The sequence below is a fragment of the Podarcis melisellensis genome, assembly GCF_964234715.1.
Source record: "Podarcis melisellensis genome assembly, chromosome: 8".
Classification (NCBI taxonomy): domain Eukaryota; kingdom Metazoa; phylum Chordata; class Lepidosauria; order Squamata; family Lacertidae; genus Podarcis; species Podarcis melisellensis.
The window spans coordinates 53,059,072-53,081,016 of NC_138540.1; the positions used below are offsets into that span (position 1 = coordinate 53,059,072).

General features: G+C 49.1%; 1 long non-coding RNA gene across 1 annotated transcript; it reads right to left on the bottom strand.

The window, feature by feature from the left end:
- Positions 1-16,972: 16,972 nt before the first annotated feature.
- LOC309376517 lies at positions 16,973-21,469 on the bottom strand. Its single transcript, XR_014171234.1, has 2 exons — positions 20,992-21,469; positions 16,973-17,826 (listed from the first exon to the last, which is right to left on the bottom strand). It is a non-coding gene; the product is annotated as an uncharacterized lncRNA (long non-coding RNA).
- Positions 21,470-21,945: the final 476 nt, after the last annotated feature.

The following is a 21,945-nucleotide window of genomic DNA, read 5'->3' on the forward strand; positions in this document are numbered from 1 at the left end:
GAGGGGAGAGGGGCGGGGTCGAGACACAGCAGAGGGAGGAGCTACTAGCCCCGCCCGCCAGCCGCTGCCGGCCTCTACTGGCCACACACAATACACCAACACACACCGGGAGAGGCCTCTGCAGGCCACTCCTGCTGACCACTGAGAGCCGGAAGTTTATCTGCGCCCACAGAGCCCTAAGCTCTTTGGGCCTAAGGAGGGGGGCGTGACGAAGCCTGATTGGTCGCCTCTGGCCTGGTGGGCGGAGCCATTCGGTGCCTGCTCCACGTGCGCGCGCTCCAGCCAGAAGGGGCAGCCCCGGCGACGCCAGCAGCTAAGTTTCCGCAGCGGAAGGGAACGAAGACGGACCGACCTCCGATCGGTCCCTCGGTCCGCGTGGGCTGGGGCTTTTTGGCGAGGCACCCTTTCGATTTGCCTCTGCCTCGCAGGGGTAGTTTCCTCGCACCGGACGCCTTTCAACCCAGCCTGGTTTTGCATGCCCGGGGCAGAACGTTTTTTGACCCTCACTCCCGCCGTGGCCATCTCCTCCCCTCCTTCCTTGGGGAGGGTGGGTGTCTCGCCCCCCGACCGCCTTCTCCGCACTCCCGGGCCCAGGCGCTGCCACCAGGAGGCAGAGCGCCCTTAGCTAAGACAGGCCAGCATTCATTTTAGGCAGATTTTATAGGAATGAAGAGGAACTTTTCTTTCAGAATAGATTTTTTTAGCTCAGAACTTTACATTTTTACTTTCAACATGCTTTCCATCTGCTTTAAGACCCAAGAGTAATTTCCTTTTTCAGTTTGTAAGTGAAGATAAGAGCTGGCCTGCGGATCTTTTGGGTTGGCCCCCTGCTGGCTTTTTATTGAAATATGATTAAACGGGTATATATTTATATTGTGTAAGCGCAGTTGAATTCAGTATGTTTTTTTTCTGAATAGACATGATTAGGCTTGTATTGTCAGACATCGTGTTTCTCAAGTCGCCCTGTTTCCCCTGAGGTACACCATGACCCCCTTTCCCAGCAGCAGAGCACACACACCTAGCTCAGGGGCTTACAAACCTGTCAGTCAACTCACAAAGGAGGTAAAATTTGAAGAGAAATGGCAACAACACTCATTTTTGCACAGGATATATCCTCTTTGGTAACACTGGCAGAAACAATTGGGTTATTTCTTTTCAGCAGATTGATGCTTATGGGCAATAATTGCTAGGGTTGCGTTTTTCTGCAGCAACTCTTCTTTCCAGAGATGGAACAAAATCCGTCAGATACCACAAGTAGGCTGATGAGCAGCCTCCTTTGCCATAGCCAGAAACTGCTTTGGGTTTCTATGAATCATTCCTGGAGTTGTCAGAGTTGAGTAAGCAGTCCATGGCAGCAGCATCCCAGAGGGATCAAATCACTAGCCTAGATTTGGGTTTATGTGGCGAGGAATTTCCATGGTCTCTGGGGGAGCCATAATGAACCACAATTATCCTGCCTCTTACCATGATTTCCAGTCTGTTGTGGAGATCTCTAGAATCCTTTCTGAAAGTAGCCAAGGGGGAGGTGTAGAAGAAAATAGTGGTTGCTGTGTCCAGAGGCTCTTGCCAGATGCCAACAAGCCCTTGCAGTGATGCTCTACCATTTTAGGGAACTTTTTGCTCCCAATCCTTAGGCTCCCAGAGATGGGACATCTTTTCCTAGCTGGGGCTGTACATTTACTTGGATTAAGGACAACTCTCATCCCCCAACAGCAAGAGCCCACACATTCATTTAGGGAGAGGAGTCATTTTGAATATTGCGTTGAGACTGATGCCTGTTACACTTCCAGTTGTATGCAGTGGCCGGGGGGTGGGTGGGCATGGATGCCCAGTCTGAGAGAGCAACAAAACCCCTCTTCTACATGATTCGAGCTTGCCTGCAATCCTGAGAAAGGTGCCCTCTTGAAGCTTCTGCAACCCCCCCCCCCCCTTACAGAGGCACAGAGAATTGACAGCAGGGAAAGATCCCTTTGAATGGTTGAGAACAGCCTTCCCCAACCTGATGTTTTGGAATACATTACTCCAGCATTGGCTGGAGCTGGTGGGAGTTGTAAAAACATCTGGAGGGCACCAGCTTGATGAAGGCTGGAGTCATGCAAAAACACAATTTTATTATTAGCACTTTAGGAAAAGGAACACAGGGAATGGGCTTATGCTGAGTTCATTGGTTCATACTGTCTACTACACTGACTGGCAGTAAAGGCTCTCCAGGGTTCCAGGGAAGTCCGACTCCAGCCCTAACTGGAGAGATTATTGGGGACCAAACCTGGGTCTGATTCAACTGCTGATTCAGTTTTGCAAATTGGCCTGCATTGATTCTAGTTGGTTTGTCTATGTGAAAGACCAGCTCCTACTCCCACAAAGCCACAAATGATTTATGCTGGTTGTCTGTGCATGCTTTGGACCTTGTGTAGAGCAGCATAGTCCATAAGACTGAAAGTGGCCCCTTTAGAAACAGCCTATTTTTCAGAGCTATTTTTCACCAGTATACTTCCATTGAAAGTGGAGGACCCCCCCCCATATTCAGAAGCACCTTGATCTAAATAACAGTGACTTCCTGCCTAAAAGGGGACCTCTCTGCTTGGTTGGGAGGGAGGGAGGGGAGTCATGAGGTCCATATGCCAGCTTTCTCAGACCTCCAAGAAGCTTGGCGCACATGATAACTGTCCCTTTTGCCCAGAGGTAGAGCCAGCTCTGAGTGTGGTTGATGGATTGCATTGCAGGATATGTGTGTGTTACAACAATAGGGGTAATGAGGGAGTTGCAAGGGCCAAACTGGAGGAGGACTGCCTTGGGCTGTGAGCATCAACCTTCTCCCACCTCACCCCACTCACTCTTATTCATGGCAGAGGGTGACCTGAATTCTTATTTTCCACCCTTCTGGTAGGGGGAGATCTTGGTTTCTCTGGAGAGTGGCTACACAATCCTAACTTAGAGGTTTTAAAAACTCATCCCCTTTTTGGTGGTGGGGCACATGCACTTAGAAGCCCGCTTGGTTTTGGCAGCGCCTGCCCTCAACTCCATGCCAGACCTCTGATGGCCTTCCGCAGCCCATCGCCTCAGCAAGCTGTCTCTGAGGCAGGAGCTGGAGCTGTTGGATCTGACCACAAGTGGGGGAAAATCTTCCTCAGCACTCAGAGGGCTAGTCAGCTGCTGGCGGCAGCCCTGCAGCCAGTCCAGACTTTTTGGGGAATCAAATTGCATATTTTATTCTGTTTTTCTCCAGTGTTTGGATATGTTTTATGTTTCCCAGTGGGGGCCAGGAGACTAGCAGGGTCTCTCTTTTGCAAGACATCAAGTGAGGAGCAGAGAGCTGTGGAGAGACAGACAAGGGTGACCAGCAGGAGTGACAGCCGTGCCTTCCCGGGCATGCAGCCCCACCGACTGGCAGACTGGCATCCCTCTCCTTGGACTTTCTGCACTTAAGAAGGCAGCAGCCTCCCTTTGGAGCCTTTCAGGGAGGAAGAACAACAGAACATCACCTGGCCAATGAGTTTGAGAAGCTGCCCTGATTTCTGGACCCTGACCTTGCCATGTTGGCGGTTGCAGCCATAGGAGGAAAACCAAACCTGTTTCTTGCCACATGCTGCACTTGAAGAACCAGAGAGGCAGAGGGGAACTCCTGGGTTCCATCTTGGGATCACTCACCACAGCTGCTAGATCACTTTGACAGGTGAGGAGAGTCCACTGTAAAAGGGATGGATTGAAACCCATTGATTCATTTTCATAGCTTTATTGAATCATAGAGTTGGAAGGGACCACAAGGGTCATCTCGTCCTAACCCCTACAATGCAGCAATCATTTTGCCGAATGTGAGCTTGAACCCACAGCCCTGAGATTAAGTATCTCATGTTGTTACCGACTGAGCTGTATGTGGGGCTACCTTTGAAGTTGGTCCTGAGGCTTCAGCTGGTGCAGAACTTAGTGGCCCAGTTGCTTGGGGGGGGGACTACTGCCAGCACATAATGCTTGCAGGATTTGCAGTGGCTGCCAAGCTGCTACCCAAGTTCAAGGTGTTGGTACTAACATAAAAGGCTCAGGGCCAGGTTACTTGAGAGATTTCCTTATCTTGTACATGTCCTTTATGCCCTGTATTCTGCAGGAGCATCTCTCCTCAAAGTGCCAGAAATACCAGAAACCTCCTCCACAGTCCCTGCTTTGTGGAACAGCATCCCTGTTGAGATAAGACAGGCATCCACCCTCTGGACTTTCAGGAAACAGATTTTGCCAGGCAACACGACTTTTCCTCAGGGTGGCCACCTTGGGAGGGTCTCTGCAGAAGTGCAATGGGGTTAGAGAGGCAGGTGCTGTTGTCTTGGTCCTAACAACCCCTCAGTCCCAAATCCATCAGTGCTCACCATTTCTCTCAACAAGTCCCACACTTGTCTACTCATCCCAAATCCAGCCTCTTGGGTTTGCTTAATGTGTAGACATCACCTTGTTTTCAGGTGGCTTTTATTACTATTATTATTACATAATGTATTAATATCCTGCCTCTCTCTCTCTCAAGTTGGGTTCCAAGGTGGATTACTGCGTTTCAAAACATTACTAAATACAAAGGAATAAAGGCAAGCTAGTTAAGAACTGTAATTACGTTAGAACCAGCATTTAAACTACAATTTGCCCTGTATTTTACATCTGCCTTTGCTGGTTCTGCTCAGGCTTCTTGACCCAGATTCTCATGCAGAGCAGGAGCTGCAAGAATTGAGTCACACGGTTATCCCACCTCTTTAACTTTGGATAGCTCCCTTCCTAAGACCCTTCTTGCTGGAGGTGCACTGGAAGGCTCTGCTGATGAGTTATGGGCTCTGCCCTGCCCTGTTCTTCACCTCTGCGTGCCTCTTTAGAAAGCTGAGCTTCTTCCTTACAGAGCAGTCTAAATCCCAGCCAGATGGGGGCACAGTCACTATCCTCCATCTCCACAGTAGCCCTGTTTTTCAAGCTAGCTTGGGCAGAAGGTGGCGGTGGGGAGGAAAAATCCTGCTTTGATTTATTTACTGATTATATCTCTATGCCACTTTTTCATTCAAATGAATCCTCAAGCAATTTACAAACAATAATAATAACATACAGAGCGTAATAGAACATCAACATATACAGCTTAAATCGTATAATTAACAAACCATCAACAAAACAATTGGTAAAACACTGTGAACAAAGCAGCAAATAAAAAACAAGCTAAATATCCACACTTAAAGCAAAAGTCATCTTATACAATTGACAAATGAATACAACATTAATCTATAAAATAATATTAACGGCATTAACAAAATTGCAACCAAAAAATAAAGTAAGCACTGTTAAGTTCATGTGCACATCTCGACACCCCCATGACACATAATCTTACACTCTCTTGTTCTTATTAAAATACACATACACATAATGCTGGCAGCAGCAACTCCCTTCTGAAGCTGGTGTAGCCACTGAGAATGTTTTGTGCTGCCACCAGCAGGAGGCCCAGCAGTGGCTCTCCTGCACTTTCAATGCTGCATCCACCACCATCCCCAGCATGGTGGATCGTGGGTTTAGATTGTGCCCTTAACCTTTCTGATGGACTAAGTTTTAACTTCATTGTTCTTTCATGAAAAAATAAATTGACCAGCAGTTCAGATAAACTTTACAAGAACTGCATTTAATCAAAGGACTTTGCCAAGCAGCTCTTTGGCCAGCTAACTAACAAGAACAATGGAAAACCTAAGCTGCTGGATCAAAATAAAGCTTCTGGCAGGCTCAGTTTCTCTGAACATGAAAATAAGCTTTGGGAAACAAGAGGTGCTAGTCTGGGGTCAATCAATAATTTTTTATTGCATATAGCCAAAGGCCTTCACAATGTACAGCAGAGGGCAAAAGCTGGAGTCAGTAAGGTTAACAATATGATTGACAGTACAGTATTGTAGTTACTATATTGTGCAGCGGAGACTTTTGAATAATGTAACAAATATATTTTAAGGAGGTATCTAATGTTCAAATTTTAAGATAGCTGGCTTTTGGGACATTGCCCCCCTACCCTGTCTTAGAAGAGACATCCCTGTGGCTTCTCAAGCCACACAAACCCTTCCACAAGTCCTGTTTTAAAATCCGTAACTATAACATAATAACAATGATGGAGAATCCAAACCTTTGTGCCAGACAGATGCCTTCACAGGTCTTCCTTCCCCTCCCTCTGTTAACAGAGGGCTCCATGGCCTCTGGACCAGATGGTACCAGGTCACTTCATGTCAAGGACTGTGTCCAACCTCCTGAGGTGTAGAGGTGGCTTTTCTTTCCTCTGTCCCTTTTTCTGATGTGGAGTCTGTCCAGCTGGGATTTCACATTGCCTTGTGCTGTTAACCCCCATTCTCAATGCCACTGGGAGGAATTTCCGCTGCGTTTCTTCCCTCTCCTCTTCAACTTCTTGTTTTAAAGTCATCTGAAAGGCTTCGCTGTTGCCTTCTAGCACCTGATGAAGGGCAGGTGAGCTCTTGCCCAACAGTGCAAGATTGCAGAGCGAGTCCAAATCCAGGCAACAGCGGAGCCAGCCTCATACCCACAACCCTTCTTAAAGTTTACACCAGTTGCTTGCAGCAGTATAAAGGCCCCATTCCTGCTGCTGGTGCTCTAATGTGATGAAAAAGGGGAAAGCACAGCAGTGAAAATGAAAGTGTGTGTGTGTGTGTGTGTGAATGAGCTTCCAAAGGTCAGCCACACTGTGTGGTGGCAAAAGAATGCAGTCCTGTTCCCTTGTGTTCAAACTGCCCCCCCCCCCAATTTTCTAAAAGTGTAGCTTTAATTACACATTTCCTGCTCGCAGGTTCATCCCATTTTACTGCTTCCTGAGAGGCAAGGGTGGGGGACTGGTAACTGATAGCCTATTAACTGCCCCTGATATAACCTCTTTTTGGGGACACGGGTGGCGCTGTGGGTTAAACCACAGAGCCTAGGACTTGCCGATCAGAAGGTCGGCGCTTCGAATCCCCGCGATGGGGCGAGCTCTCGTTGCTTGGTCCCTGCTCCTGCCAACCTAGCAGTTTGAAAGCACGTCAAAGTGCAAGTGGATAAATAGGTACCGCTCCGGCGGGAAGGTAAATGGCATTTCTGTGCGCTGCTCTGGTTTGCCAGAAGTGGCTTGGTCATGACCCGGAAGCTGTACGCCGGCTCCCTTGGCCAATAAAGCGTGATGAGCGCCGCAACCCCAGAGTCGGTTATGACTGGAACGAATGATGGTTATAGGTAAAGGTATAGGTCCCTTTACCTTTACCTATAACCTCTTTTCACTGTTCCAATGTCAAGTTCCTATTCTTGCAGGGGGGAAGGCTTTATTTTCATTCTTTAACAGAACAAAATTGCTTTGCTATAAGAAGTAAGGGTTGCCATCCCACCTCACAAGGTTGCTGTGATGAGAAAAAGAGAGTAGCTTGGAAGAAGTGCAGAATAAAGATTTGATGGGCATCAAGGCACAATAATCAAGGCACGATAAATGAGGTATTACCACTAACTGTTCAGCTGCCTTGATCAGGAAGCAATAACGCAATTTGAATCTACTCGGAGGAAGCAGTTAATTACTGGTAACTGTTGGAATCCTTTGCTGAATAGAGCTTAAAGGTAAAGGTAAAGGTACCCCTGCCCGTACGGGCCAGTCTTGACAGACTCTGGGGTTGTGCGCCCATCTCACTCAAGAGGCCAGGGGCCAGCGCTGTCCGGAGACACTTCCGGGTCACGTGGCCAGCGTGACAAAGCTGCATCTGGCGAGCCAGAGCCGCACACGGAAACGCCGTTTACCTTCCCGCTGGTAAGCGCTCCCTATTTATCTACTTGCACCCGGAGGTGCTTTCGAACTGCTAGGTTGGCAGGCGCTGGGACCGAGCAGCGGGAGCGCACCCCGCCGCAGGGATTCGAACCGCCGACCTTTCGATCGGCAAGTCCTAGGCACTGAGGCTTTAACCCACAGCGCCACCTGCGTCCCGCAGCGCCACCTGCGTCCCACAAGTAGAGCTTACTTGTGAGTAAATGCTACAGAATCTTGGCCATCAGGAAGAGCACCGCAGGATAACGAGCACTGTGTCAAGCACTTGTGTAGAGCCACCATTAACTGGGAAAGCAGGGCCTCAGGAACACCAAGGAGGATCCCCCAGAAGCAACAGGCATGAAAGCCAAGAGGCTGCCTGAAGGACAAACCTGTGGGGAGGGGGAAGGCAGTGGGGGGGCAACTTGTCCTAATTCTGGAGCAGTTAATGCATTGGCTGGTTCAGCAGCAGACAGCATCTGGCTGCTGTAGACAGGCTGCCCTTCTGTCCCTTGGAGAGCCCACAGCATTAATCCAGACCCCTGTAGGCCGGCAAAGCTGCTCAGCATGGAATGAAGGTGATTAAGAGTCAGCAAGATAAACATTTTTCATTGCCAAGATAATCCAATGGCTTTTTGATCTTGCTTGGCAGAGGATGGGGAGGGAAGAGGGAAGCCTTTCTGATCTGAATGAGCAGCTTCTGCTGGGATGAGCAGGAGGTCAGCAGTGGTCTCGTTTATGGTTCCCACAGATGGGAGGAGACCAGAGATTTCCCAGAGCTTTTCTTTCAAATCCTCTCCTGCTTCTGATCTCGCCAATGTAGCCTGGAACTTAACTTTCCTCTTGGCCAAGGTAGTGCAGGCTTCTGCATTGATTTATTTCGTTCCGTTCCATTTCTATCCCACCTTTTCATCCAAGTAATTTAAGGTGGTGTACGTGGTTCTCCCTCACCTCATTTAATTCTCACAACAACCCTGTGAGGTAGGTTAGGCTGAGAGGCAGAAACTGGCCCAAAGTCACCTAGGCAGCTTCATAGCCGAGTGCAAATATGAAGCCCAATCTCCTAGGTCCTAGTCCAACACTCACCACTACACCATGTTGACTCTCAGTATGCTGGGTGCACCTTGCGGGTGCATGGATAGCAAAGGGTCTCCCTGTAGAGTGGGGGTCCCATACAGACTTCCACCTCTCTTGTGTCCAAAAAGTGGCCAGTTCAAGTCAGACACACCCCACCGAAATGCCTAGGGAGGGAGGTTTCATTTATTTGGCTGCCAGTGTGTTCTAGTAGTGAGTTGCCAGAAATCTTAGCTTTTGTGCTGCGGCTGAATCATTTCCTAACTATAGATTTCAGCTATTGAGAGCTTTTTGCACATGGGCATTTCTCCCAACTTTACTTTCAACCATGTTGGAAGGGGTGCATTTATTCCCACAAACTAAACTACCCCATGTTGCTACACAGAACAGGGTTTATTTAAACTATTTTTACCCCACACTTTAGCTGAAAGTGCTCCCGGAGCAGCTAACAAAAATCAGTACAGATTGCGGAAACCTCGGGATCTGACCGGACCTCCGGAACGGATCCAATCTGCAACCGGAGGTACCACTGTAGTAAGAAACTCAGACTTACTATCTCAAAATATGTTGCACGTGAGGGAAATTAATATATAAATAAAAACAAACATTCCCTTTTCCCAGGCCTTTGCTAATTACCGTATTTTTTGTTCTATAAGACTCACTTTTTCCCTCCTAAAAAGTAAGGGGAAATGTGTGTTCGTCTTATGGAGCGAATGCAGGCTGCACAGCTATCCCAGAACAGCAAGAGGGATTGCTGCTTTCACTGCGCAGCGATCCCTCTTGCTGTTCTGGCTTCTGAGATTCAGAATATCTTTTTTTTCTTGTTTTCCTCCTCCAAAAACTAGGTGCGTCTTGTGGTTGGTGCGTCTTATAGAGCGAAAAATACAGTAAATAATCTATGGCCTTTTAAAGAATGTGAGGTCTTTTTAGTTTGTTCATTTCTTACAATGTTATGCATATTTGTGTTTTTACATTGTAAACGGCCCTGTTACTCTCAAATGCAGGGCAATATAGAAATATAATAGTGATAATCAATAAATAATAAAAAGGGATCGGGGGGGAGAGAGAGAAAGTAAGTGCTTAAAAGTTGCAGTTTTGCAAATGTTGGTATGAGGGGGCTGTCCAAAACTTGGAGATACTAACGAAAAGGGGTGCCAACCCCATGAAGGATGTTACCATAGCTTAGTTCTTTTCTAGTTTTGTTTTTTCTCCCTCTAGACTGCTCAGGCCACGGATAAATGGTTGGATCCCACCAACCTTCAGGATACAGCTTCTGATATGTGGGGGGGACGGGACAGGACCAGCTGCCTTATGACTCCCCCCCACCCCCACAACACAGCATTCTCTGTTATTTACTCCATTTTGGCTGGGATGGGCCTGGGCCCTGCTTCTTCTTCCTGCCTGTTTTATCGAACTGGAAGCCCTGAGAGACCTTACCTGAACAGCCACCCACTCCCTGCATTGCTCTCCTTGTTCCAGTTTAACAGACCATTTCCTGGCTGTTACTGTGACCCCTCCCTCCCGCCTTTGGCCCCTAGCCATTGGAAACAATTGACTGTGACCGGCGGAGGAATTTGCCACACAAAAATGACTTCCTCTCTAAGAGGAAAAAGCCTTCAGCCTCCCTTGATAGGATTGTGATTATGGTACCATGACTTGCAATCGGCATTTCCGTAATGTTTCATTCCCAACATTTATTAAGCTGAAATTTCTGTGTGTGTATAAGGGAGTGGGGGATTTTTGGAAGTTCCACCTTTGTTTCCTACCGTGGAACCAGATGTTGGCGATTTGTTAGGAGTGCCTGGTGGTCAGCCACAGGGCAGGGCTGGGAACTAGCTGGGTGCTGGGAAAATCAGGAGGCTTGTGTTGGCTAAAGCCCTCTACTAGGACACACACCAGCTCCCCTGCGAGGGACAGGAGATACTTAAGAACCCTGTCCATCCCAGTGGAGCTTCCAGGAGGGAAAGTCCCATGTCTTACACAGCCTTTCTTATTCCCACACTGGCTGGAGCTGTTGGGATTCACAGTCTGAGACATCTGAAGGGCACTAGGTTGGGGAAAGCTGCCTCATATGCTGGGCTGGTGGTGGTGCTGCATGGGGCCAAAATGAAAGATTGGGAGAAAGGAATATATCAATGAGAGTCTGAAGTCAAGGATTAGAGGAAAGAAGCCAAGGAAATGTGGGGAAAACAGGGAAAACCTGCCTGGCGGAATTTAACCATTACTATGACGTAGTATGCAAACTCACCACTTGGGGGCAGTAAGCCCGGTGGTGAAGTAGTAGTAGTAGTAGAAGTAGTAGTAGTAGTAGTAGAAATTTATTATTTATACCCCGCCCATCTGGCTGGGTTTCCCCAGCCACTCTGGGCAGCTCCCAATAGAATATTAAAAACATGATAAAGCATCAAACATTTTAAAACTTCCCTAAATGGGGCTGCCTTCAGATGTTTTCTAAAAGTCAGGTAGTTGTTTATTTCCTTGATATCTGATGGGAGGGCATTCCACAGGGCAGGTGCCACTACCGAGAAGGCCCTCTGCCTGCTTCCCGGTAACCTCACTTCTTGCAGTGAGGGAGCCACCAGAAGACTCTCAGAGCTCGACCTCAGTATCTGGGCTGAACGATGGGGCTGGAGGCGTTCCTTCAGGTATACTGGGCACCTGGACATTGTATCTGGGCATTCTCTGGTGCATGGTCAGTGGGGACTGTTCTGACACTCAGAGTGGAACTTCTGCAACTAGGAGGCTGGGGCAGGTGGCTCAACCCTTCCTGCTTTGATGGGAGTTTTAACCCTTAGGTGCTGAGCCCAGTGCCCTGTCAGTCCTGGCCCCTATCCATTTACATCCTGTCCCAGAGAGAAAGTCAAAGAAAGAGAGCAGGGAGAAGCTCCACCAAAAGACACCATCCCAGTGATGGCTGCTCTCCCCCTCCTCGTGTTGGATCAATACTCAAAAGCTGACCACGCCACTTATCTGTTGGCAGGGATCTGTGTTACCCTCCTGCCAAGGCATCTGGGAGCCCAGGATGGCAAGGGATTCACTGGAAGGGAGGAAGACTAACATTAAGGAAAAGAGCCTGCCATGAATCAGGGCTCAAGGGAAGACGCCGGGAATGCCAAGTGCATCTTGGGCCAAAAACTCAGGCTTATTCAGTGCTCTAGACTCCCACCCACTCTAGAGTATTCTAATAATGAGCTCCTAACTTTTCTGCTAACAGCAGCATGTATGGAAATTGCCAGAAGCTGGACAACAGGAACAGGTCTTAACATTGACTCCTAGAGTGTGGTCAGTAGCATTGGCCAAGAAGCTGGCCTGTCAAGTCAGAGCAGCTAGTGACAAACACAATCCATTCTCATTCTATAATACACGGCAAATATTTATTGAGTGCATGAATCATTTAGACCATGGAAGGAAGCCACCTGATGCTCATGGGAACATGTGGCAAGACCGTTTAGAATAATTGAATGAAACTTTATTATAATGCATGATACATCTGTACATATAAGAGGACAAGCTTGGGTTGGTTGTTGTTGGACAATTCATTTTATTGTTGTTACTGTAATTTGAAAAAATAAAATAAAAACATTTATAAAAACAGAATGCCAAACTGGGCCTGGTCAGGACTCCACTCCTCAGGCGGAGGCAGGAGTAGCTGCCCAGAGGAACCTGTAGTCCCTGAGCCTGGGTTTGCTGGTAGCTGGAGCAACATTCCAGCCTGCCTCTCCAGACTCCATTTGGAGCTCTCCAGGGTGCTAAACATCTTGCTTGCTTGCCTTTTGGACCTTGACCTCTGCTTTGCCTGACCTTGTTTATCTGGATTTCCCACCCTGCATTATATGACCTTACCTTGCTGGCCTTTGCTAGACCTGACTTGGTTTGCTTGATCCCAAATTGGGACTAGTGGTAGGTGGCCTGCAATTCTAGAAAACTGTACATAGCACACCCACCCACTTGGGTTCAAGCAATGCCCACTACCTGGGACAGGACAGACTGGAAGGGGTGATGCACCACTTATTCCCAGGGGCCTTGTGGCATAAAAACTGCATTTCACCACCCAGCTGTCTTGTTGAGTTTTCTGGGGAATGGGCGCAAGACGTGGGAGGATCAGTTTCATGAGTTGCCTTTGAAAAATGTGGTTCCATATTGGAGTGGGTGTTGAAAGAGTGGACTAGGGACATCATCTGGTCAATGAATCTGGATTAGAATGTAGGCAGTTTAGGCACGAGTTTGCCACACACGCGGGTGGCGCTGTGGGGTGAGCTCCCGTCTTTCGGTCCCAGCTCCTGCCCACCTAGCAGTTCGAAAGCACTCTTAAGTGCAAGTAGATAAATAGATACCGCTTTATAGCAGGAAGGTAAATGGCGTTTCCGTGTGCTGCGCTGGTGCTGCCGTGCCAGAGCAGCTTCGTCACGCTGGCTACGTGACCCGGAAGTGTCTTCGGACAGCGCTGGCCCCCGGCCTCTTAAGTGGGATGGGTGCACAACCCTAGAGTCAGACATGACTGGCCTGTACGGGCAGGGGTACCTTTACCTTTTACCCTGCCACTCACACAAGCTCAAGTGATTTGTTGACACCACAAAAGGCTGAGGGCCCTTTTCCCAATCTGACCTATTTAGATTGTACAAAAGGCACAGCACAGCAACACTGAATTCGTAGCACTCAGCTTGTCGACTGAGAAGACAAGTATCCACCCCAGAAAAATTGTTCCTGAACAGCTACAGGAATTACTTAGCCTTTTAAACTATACCTGCATATTGGTGCCACCTGGGATTGGCAACGAAGGGCCTCGGAACCTGGCACCACAGAAGGGAGCGGGTGACAAGTGCAACGCTGGCAGACCAAGCTGTTGGGGGGGCATTTAAAGGGTTTGTTTTTGCTAAGAGAGGCTGAAGGTCAAGTGCAGTCAGATGGGTTGGGGTCATGGGGGGGGGGCAAAAGAGAATGCTGATTTCAAGGCTCAGGATTGTTTTAGGGACCCAACATGATGCCTGCCTCTTGAAGACAGGCTCAAAGCTGGGCATCACTCCGTTGGCCAAAATCAAGGGGTGGTCTCAAGGCTTGGCATCTCTTCCTGGCATTAGGCCCCTCTCCCCACCACACGGTTTGGGAATCCACCTGGGTGAGGATGTGGCTGGCACTAGAAGAGGCCAACCAGGGGCTCCAGAGGGTGCAATGGTTCAAGGACTAGATGGCCTGTGTGTGCGCCAGGGGTTGCCAGGAGGCCTCTGGGATCTGGAGGGTGCCAGTGCCAGGATCACTACAGGCAAAGCCACAGAGTCCTAGGGAGCGCAGAGGAGGCTAGTGGTGGCCTCTCTCCGGCAAGCCCTGCAACGTGGAGCAGGAGCCTGAACCCCAAACTGAGGAGGCTAAGGACAGGCTTTGCAGGACCACAGCTTGGAGTGCTGGAGGCAGGTGGGGGCTGGGGGACCAAGCAAAGCCGCTGGGACCGGGCAAGCAGAGAGAACAGTGAGCAACAGGAGCTCCCCGAGTCACCCGGGCAGGGGGATCCTCCGACCCTGGGGCAACGAGGCCTCTTCCAAAAGTGCCTGGGACGGGCCTCTCTCTGGCCTCCTTTAGCACAGCCTCTAGCCCGGGTGGAGGCGCAGCCTGGGCAGCAGTGGGACCCCGTTCGCTCCCTTGGAGCGGCTCTTTCGCCCCAAGCGAACCCAGGCATTGCGGGGAGTGAGGGGCACCACCCACCCCACTCCCGGGGGCCCGAGGGGCGGTCTGGGGGCGCATCTGAAGCGGAGAGCGGGAGCTGATCGCCCCGCTACCTCCGCTTTGCTCCTGGGAGCCGCGGGGCCTTGGGAGCCGGAGCAGTCTGCGAAGCCCGCGAAGCCCGGCCGGGTGAGGCGGGGCGGTGGGCGGAGGGGGGATCAGGTTACAGGGCCGGCCAGGCTGGCTCTGCGGCTGCGGGCCGGGCTCAGCTGGGCGCCTCTAGCAGCAGCAGCAGTGCCGGGAAGCGCCTGCCGCCGGCTGCGGCCGCAGCGTCGTCAACAACAACGGCCATGGTGAGTCGCGCCCGAGGGGGCGGCAGCGCGCGCAAGGCTGATGGCTCCTATGAGCATGTGCAGAGTGCCTCGGGGAGAGGAGCGGGCGGAGCCTGGTGCTCCAGCTCCGCAGGGGAAGCGGGAGCCGAACTTTGCCGGCTGGCGGACGAGGACCATCTCAGAGGCGCCCGAGCTTTGGGGCCGCCGAGGTTCCTTCGTGCACGGAACTGGGGTCGGAGAGCCTTGCCCGAAGCAGCGTCCGACCCCATCTACCAATCCATCGCTGCTCTTCGCCGTTTCTCAGTGTTTACGAAGCGCTGGAGGAGGCCGGGATCCCTCCAGGTGGGAAGCGAGCCGGCGGCCTCCCGGCTCAGGTGGCACAGTTCCCCGGAGGAAGGGAGGGGTGGACGGCGGAGCCTCCGTCTTCGGAGGCAGCCCGCCTCTCCAGGAGCCGGGGTTGCAGAGTGACCTTCCTGCCCTGCTCCTGTGGGGAAGCTGGCGGGAAGGACCAAGGGGGGCCCTGGGTTGAGCCCCTTCTGAATATCCATTTCGCGCCCCTTCTCTCTTAGGCACCTCTTCTAGCGCACCTGGCTAACCCTCGCTGCGGAAAAGTCACCGCGCGGCACATTCCAAAGAGCGCAGTTTGAGAAGGGGAAAGAGCAGTTTCCCAGCTTGAAACTGGTGCCACCGAGGGCAAGGCACGGTCCATGGAAACAGGCTCCCTGCCATTGCAAACTATTCTGAAAGTGGAAATGACTTTCAGAAATGTGTTCCATTGTAGGGTGCAGTAATTGTTAAAGTTTTGGAGTCCCAGGTTCAAAACCTCCCCAAACTGTGACCCCTGAGGCTGGCCACCAGCACTGCTACCTGGTAACATAAAGGGTGCAGGACCCCATGTACACAGCCACCAGTTTGCAGCTGAAAGGTGCCAAGTAATATTTCAGCACAAGCAAGTGAAAAACTTCAGTCATTCAGCACCTGCTGCTGCTGAACTGAGATTTTAAAAGTTGAAAAAAATTGCTATAGTTTCAGCCAATAAACAAATAACTTTAAGCGTGTGCATTTATTCATTCTGCATAAATACAGAGAACCAAACATGATAGAGCAATGTGTATAGTTTGAGGTTAGGCTTTCCAGAATTCTTTAATGAGATTTCCTCCACTCCCAGGGAATTTGAGCAGCTGACCCTGTTTACTTGCCTGTCTGTACTAAGAAGGAGGAGGGGGTCTTGAGACCCTCCGTCTGCTCCTGTCCTCAGCCATCCATCCTAGCAAAGGAGGGCCATCGTTTTTATCGTGAGTCCCCAGCAGGGAAAAAGGCAGGGTATAAATAAATATATAATAATTATAATAATAATAATAATAGCACAGTGCCTAAAGCTCCCTGTCTGTAAAACCCTGGAGAGCTGCTGCTGCTGCTGCCAGTCAGTGTCAACTACACTAATCTAGATGGGTAAATGCACTGACTCAATACAAGGCAGCTTCTGAAGGGAATGTGGAAGGATAGTTGTGTCTCAGTCTGTGTATTGGTTTGCAAAGTACAAGTTAGGTAGTTTCTCATCAAAATGCAAACAAAACTTTCGACCCCACAGAGAATAATTTTTACTTATTCCTAGCCTGGATTTTTTGTGTCCCTGCTCAGTTGGAGCAGAGAAACAAGTCTGCATGGACTGAAAAAGACCTCCCATCTCAGTGTCTTGTCTCTGATTTTGCGTGTGTCCTGGCTGGAAAGGGTCTTTGACACAGGGCAGGAGGGCTTCTTCTTGAACTTTGGGTTGCCTTTTCTTTGGGGTGTTGGTGCTAGTGGGGGTGGCAGGCAGCTCCTTTTCTTGGCCTGCAACCTGGCCTCAGGAGGCTTTCTCCAGCACCTGCATGCTGTCTGTGGGATCCTGGTCACAGTGTTTGCCTACAACTCATCTCTCTAATTAAAACAAAATAGGGACTAACTTTGCATAGTTATTCTGCATTCCTCCTGGCAAAAATGACTAACAGGCTTGCAGTGCCTTAAAGACAAACAACTATATTATGGCGTAAATATCTTTGGAACAGAGGCTATTTTGTCAAGGAGGGTGAGTCTTAGCTGGCAGGGATGGGTGTTGAGATAAAATGGTAAAAACTGGAGATCAAATGGGAAAGAAATGCAAAAGGTATGCAGACTGTGAACATTCAGTTTAATCTTAAATGTATGCAAAATAACCCCACTGAGCAACAGCAGCCGTTTGTGATGACACAGTCATCCTCGCATTGTTGAGTGTTAGCACCTGTAGTGGGACAGAAAACCACTATTCTCTATTTCATGTACAAATGGATAGAATCAAACTGTCACACAGGCGTCCTCTCATATTCCTTTTATTGAAAAACGTCAGCTTCCTCAGGGCAGGAAATGGGACTGAACCCTCACCCAGGTTCGCTGCTGAGTAAATCTTGAGGTTTCAGAGACACAAGCCAAGGCCACAATGGTCCTTGTACAAGAAGCAGAAGAAGCAAATGAGCTCATTCGAAATGATTTTTAATTGCCTCCTGCCATCCGAGCACAAGGCTGCTGAAATTCAGGGTAGGGGGTGGATGCTGTTTTGTTCCATTTCCCCAATGTGCCCTTTCAAGAGCACAGACATGGATGAGAAAATGAAGCCCTTTAACTCTATGCCCACCATATGGACTGAAGGCGTGAGCACAATGCCCCAGTCATCCCGCTCCCTGGGAATGCTTGGCCTTTGAGCACAGGGCAAAGGCGTCTGCAGGGAGGCCTGCACACATTTTGCCCGTCTCTCCAATCTTCACAAGGAAATCACTTTGCCCTTGCAAAGTGCTCCTTTCTTTCCGCCCACGGAGCTCAAATGCATGAACTGGAGTCCCAGTCCCAGTGGAATGCTGGGGCCACCCTCGGAAGCGGAACTGCACCTTCTCGCCTTGCTGGCTTTTTCGCTTGGCCTTCCATGGCGGATGGACAAACTGAAATTCATTAGGCAAAATGCCTTCTCCTGGTATGCAGACAAATGATGCCCTGGAAAAAAGTGACAAGTAGAGTGAAGTGCTGCAGGCTTCTGTCCTGTCCTGTCCAACATCTTTATAAATGACTGTTCTCATAGAGATGCCTATGGGAAGCACAAAAGCAGGATCTCAATACAACAGTATCCTGCCCACTTGTGATTCCCAGTAACTGGGATTCAGAGGCATATTGCCTTGGGCAGGGGAGCCAGAGCGTGGCCATTGTGGCTAGTAACCGTTGATAGCCTTATTCTCAATGAATTTGTCTAATCCTATTTTCAAGTCATCCAAGTGGAAGGGATGTTCCATAGTTTAACTTCATTGCGTGAAGAAATACCGTATTTTTTGCTCTATAAGACTCACCTTTTCCCTCCTAAAAAGTAAGGGGAAATGTGTGTGCCTCTTTGGGAGCGAATGCGGGTTGCGCAGCTATCCCTGAAGCCAGAACAGCAAGAGGGATTGCTGCTTTCACTGCGCAGCAATCCCTCTTGCTGTTCTGGCTTCTGAGATTCAGAATATTTCTTTCCTTGTTTTCCTCCTCCAAAAACTAGGTGCGTCTTGTGGTCTGGTGCATCTTATAGAGCGAAAAATATGGTACTTTCTTTTACCTGTCCTGCATCTTCCAACATTCAGCTAAATTGGACATCCGTGAGTTCTAGTGTTACGAGAGAGGGAGAAAAACTTTTTTCTAACCACTTTCTCCGCTCCATGCATAATTTTATTTGCCTCCACCACGTCACCTCTTCTTTGTCTTTTCTGTCAACTAAAAAGGCTCAAACACTGCAACCTTTCCTCAGAGAGGAATCTCTCTATCGTCTTGGTCATTTTGGTTGCACTTTTCTGCAACCTTTCCAACTCAGCAATATCCTTGTGAGGTGAAGCGACCAGAATTTTACACAGTATTGCAAATGTGGTCACACCATAAATTTGTGTAATGGCATTATGATATCAGCTGTTTTATTTTCAGTTCTTTTCCCAATCGTCCCTAAGCTTGGAATTCACCTTTTTCATAGTGGTTCCTATTTTTCTTGTGCAGCGGGTGGTACTTTCTCTTTGGGAGAATTCAGATTGTGGTGGCTGGTGTTTTGAGGGTGGGCACTTGCTCTTGGGGGTTAATCAAGGCAGACATGATTTAATTATTTGCAATATTTATACCCCACATTCTGCCTAACAGCAGGCCTCCCAGTAAAAACTGATGAATAATAACATAATAATAAGAAACAAAATGTTGCTGTGTTGGACCACAAGAGGAAAAACCTATTAAAAAAACTATTAGGCCAAACCATAATAAGATCTGTAGATGTTTTGTGGTTGATGGGAATTGTAGTCAAAACATATGAAGGGCACCAAGTTGGCAAAGACTGCCTTAGGTTGCTGCTGCTGCAGGTGATTGGCTTCCCCTGGGTTTGGGGGCATGTGAGCTGCTTGTGCAACTAAGCTGCACCCACACAACTGCACCAGTCCAGCTATACTACAGAGTCACTGCTGGGAAGAAATCCATAGCTGTCAACTTTTCCCTTTTCTTGCAAAGAATCCTATTCGGAATAAGGGAATTTCCCTTTAAAAAAGGGAAATGTTGACAGCTATGAAAGATATCTAAGCCTTCTGTTCTGTAAGCTCTGCAGGCACCAAGGAAATGAAACCCCTTTGCCTCCTTAGCATAAGGGAGTTTGGTTTGGCTAGACCCATATGTAGCCCTGTCAGGCTCCTGCTTCCTTTCTCTCAGGAAGACTCTGCATGTGCTTGCGCTGGCGGATGGGGCTCCCTGCAGTGCCAGGATATCTCTTTCCCAAAGATTTTGATGCAAGCTGTGCGGTCAGAATTTTGAATGCAGTGCTGCCACTAGATGGTGCCCTTCCGATAGTCTCTAGAGGAGAGAGCTTATTATGAAGATGCACATGGGGCTGATTTCAGTGGCTAACTGCAATTCTTGAAGTTTTCCGCTTGCTTGAAGGCAGGTTTTTATGTCTGCAAAAGTGAGGTTTTGGTTGCATAGTGACGTGGTGGGGGCGGGGGGGGGGAGAGATGGAGGGAGGAGGGGAGGGACACATGAACTGGAAAAGCATTCCAGAGCTTTTAGGGCCGCCCTATCGCTTGACAGGGGTCCACTTTGTGACCTACCAATTCAAGCATTGCATAAATCAAAAACTCACCCCAGAGGTTGCGGGGGGAGGGGGAGGGGCTCCTCTTGGGCCTTTAAGCCATGCTGTGCTGTGCTGCAACAGGTACCCACGCTTAGAAGAGGGACCAGGTCTCAACATTTCCTTATCTCATTTTACAGACTGGACTGTGGGGGAACTTAGCCTGGGGGAGAATGCCCCCCCTTTGCTATTTACTTATTGCAGCAGTAGCAGCTGTGGGAAGGGCAAAGGAGGGGCAGGAACTCATCTTTGAGGGCAGTGCATAGATTTAAATGCACAGGGCATATTTCTGCAACCTTTCCCATAGCTGCTGGATCTGGGTTTAAAATGTGCATGGAGGATAACTTGCCTTCCTGCCTATCCCTGACTTAACAGGTAAGACTCAGAGAAAGCTGGGGGTACAAATGGGTGTACATGTACAGTAACTGTGGTGCATGGCGCAGAGTAGGCCTGGAGGGCAGGGCTGTTGTTTATTTACATAAGTTTACATATCACTCTTCAACCATGAAAGGTTTTCCAGAGTGGCTAGGAATTCCAAAAAATTAAACTATCACTGTTTCCACACTAAGAATTTACTGGGGACTAGCCACACAGCGTTCACTCACATTTTACAGCCATTTACATGATGTGAACAAAACATCCCCGTGTCATATTTTACCTGTTCAGCTTCTGTTGCTGTTTTTCTTTAGAGCTGAACAGGTAAAACATGCCACAATGATGCATTTCTGTCTGGGAATTGATTCTTAAACCCTTCCTTTTTATATAGAATCATAGAATTACAGAGTTGGAAGGGACACCAAGGGTCATCTAGTCCAACCCCCTGCAAAGCAGGAATCTCAGCTAAAGCATCCATGACAGATGGATATAGTATTTAATTTATATCTGTTTCTTCCCCCCATCTTGTAGCAGGGTGGGGCAGTCATGTAGCAAGGTGGAGCGAATAGTAAACTCATCTGCACGCCCCCCCCATTGTCCAAACTAATATCAATCTCCCCACTCCACACCCTCATATTTAAGGCAGGGAATGAGACACTGCTCACCTGGCTGCATCATGTGGTCTGGATTTCAGAAGTCTGGAAGCAGAGTTGCTGTTCCACTTGCAGCTTAAAGCAGAACAGCAATGATGAGGTGCTGCTCAGCTGTCCACATCTGGAAGCTCCCTAAGGCAGCAATTCAGCACAGTAAAACTTTGAAAGTAGGATAACCTGAGCAGCAGCAGATGTGAAATCTGCTTAACGTCAGTGCAAGTAAGGCAAAGTCATTTATCAACAGCATCTAAAAAGCTTGGGTAGATTAAAAGGGCTTCAGCCTGATACTGGGACGATCACAGAACTCTTTGAGGGCCACTGAAAGGCCTCAAAAGCCCCTCTGGTAGTAGCAACGTGGCAAAGATGGGCCTCTGAAGATGATCTTAAGATCTGGACAGAAAGTTATGTGGGAGGCATGTGGTAAACCATAGGCACCAACTGCACCCAGCAGCACTCTTAAAGGTGAGCCCCACCCTTGGGTGTTCCTTCCAGAGAGACTGACTTCTAGGCCCTGACAGCTCTGCTCCTTCTTAGAAGCCACAGTTGCCCAACAGAACTGCCTTTGATGCGGGAATAAGATATGTCATGTGTTTGATTAGGAAGTTCAATGTTCCTAACTTTCTGGTGCTCTCTTGAGAAAGTTGGAGAGAGAACTGTAGCCATCAGAGCTCCTCCCCTTGTAACCCAGGGCTCGGGAACCTCTGGTCTGCAAGCCATACTTGACCTGCCAGGTGTTCAGATTTTGCCCGCAAAGCTGTTTCCCCCCAAACCATGCCCACCTGCCACATGCCTAATGTCCTATGTGACTGCAGGTAGGAGACTGCTGGAGCAGAATTGAGGGCCTGTACGTGCCCCCACTGTTCTCCCTCCCCGGAGTTTAGGCTCCTACTCTCCTTCTCACCACCTGATTATGGCATCATGTAACAGGCAATGACCAGCCTGAGTCATGTGGGAATGTCCAGCAAA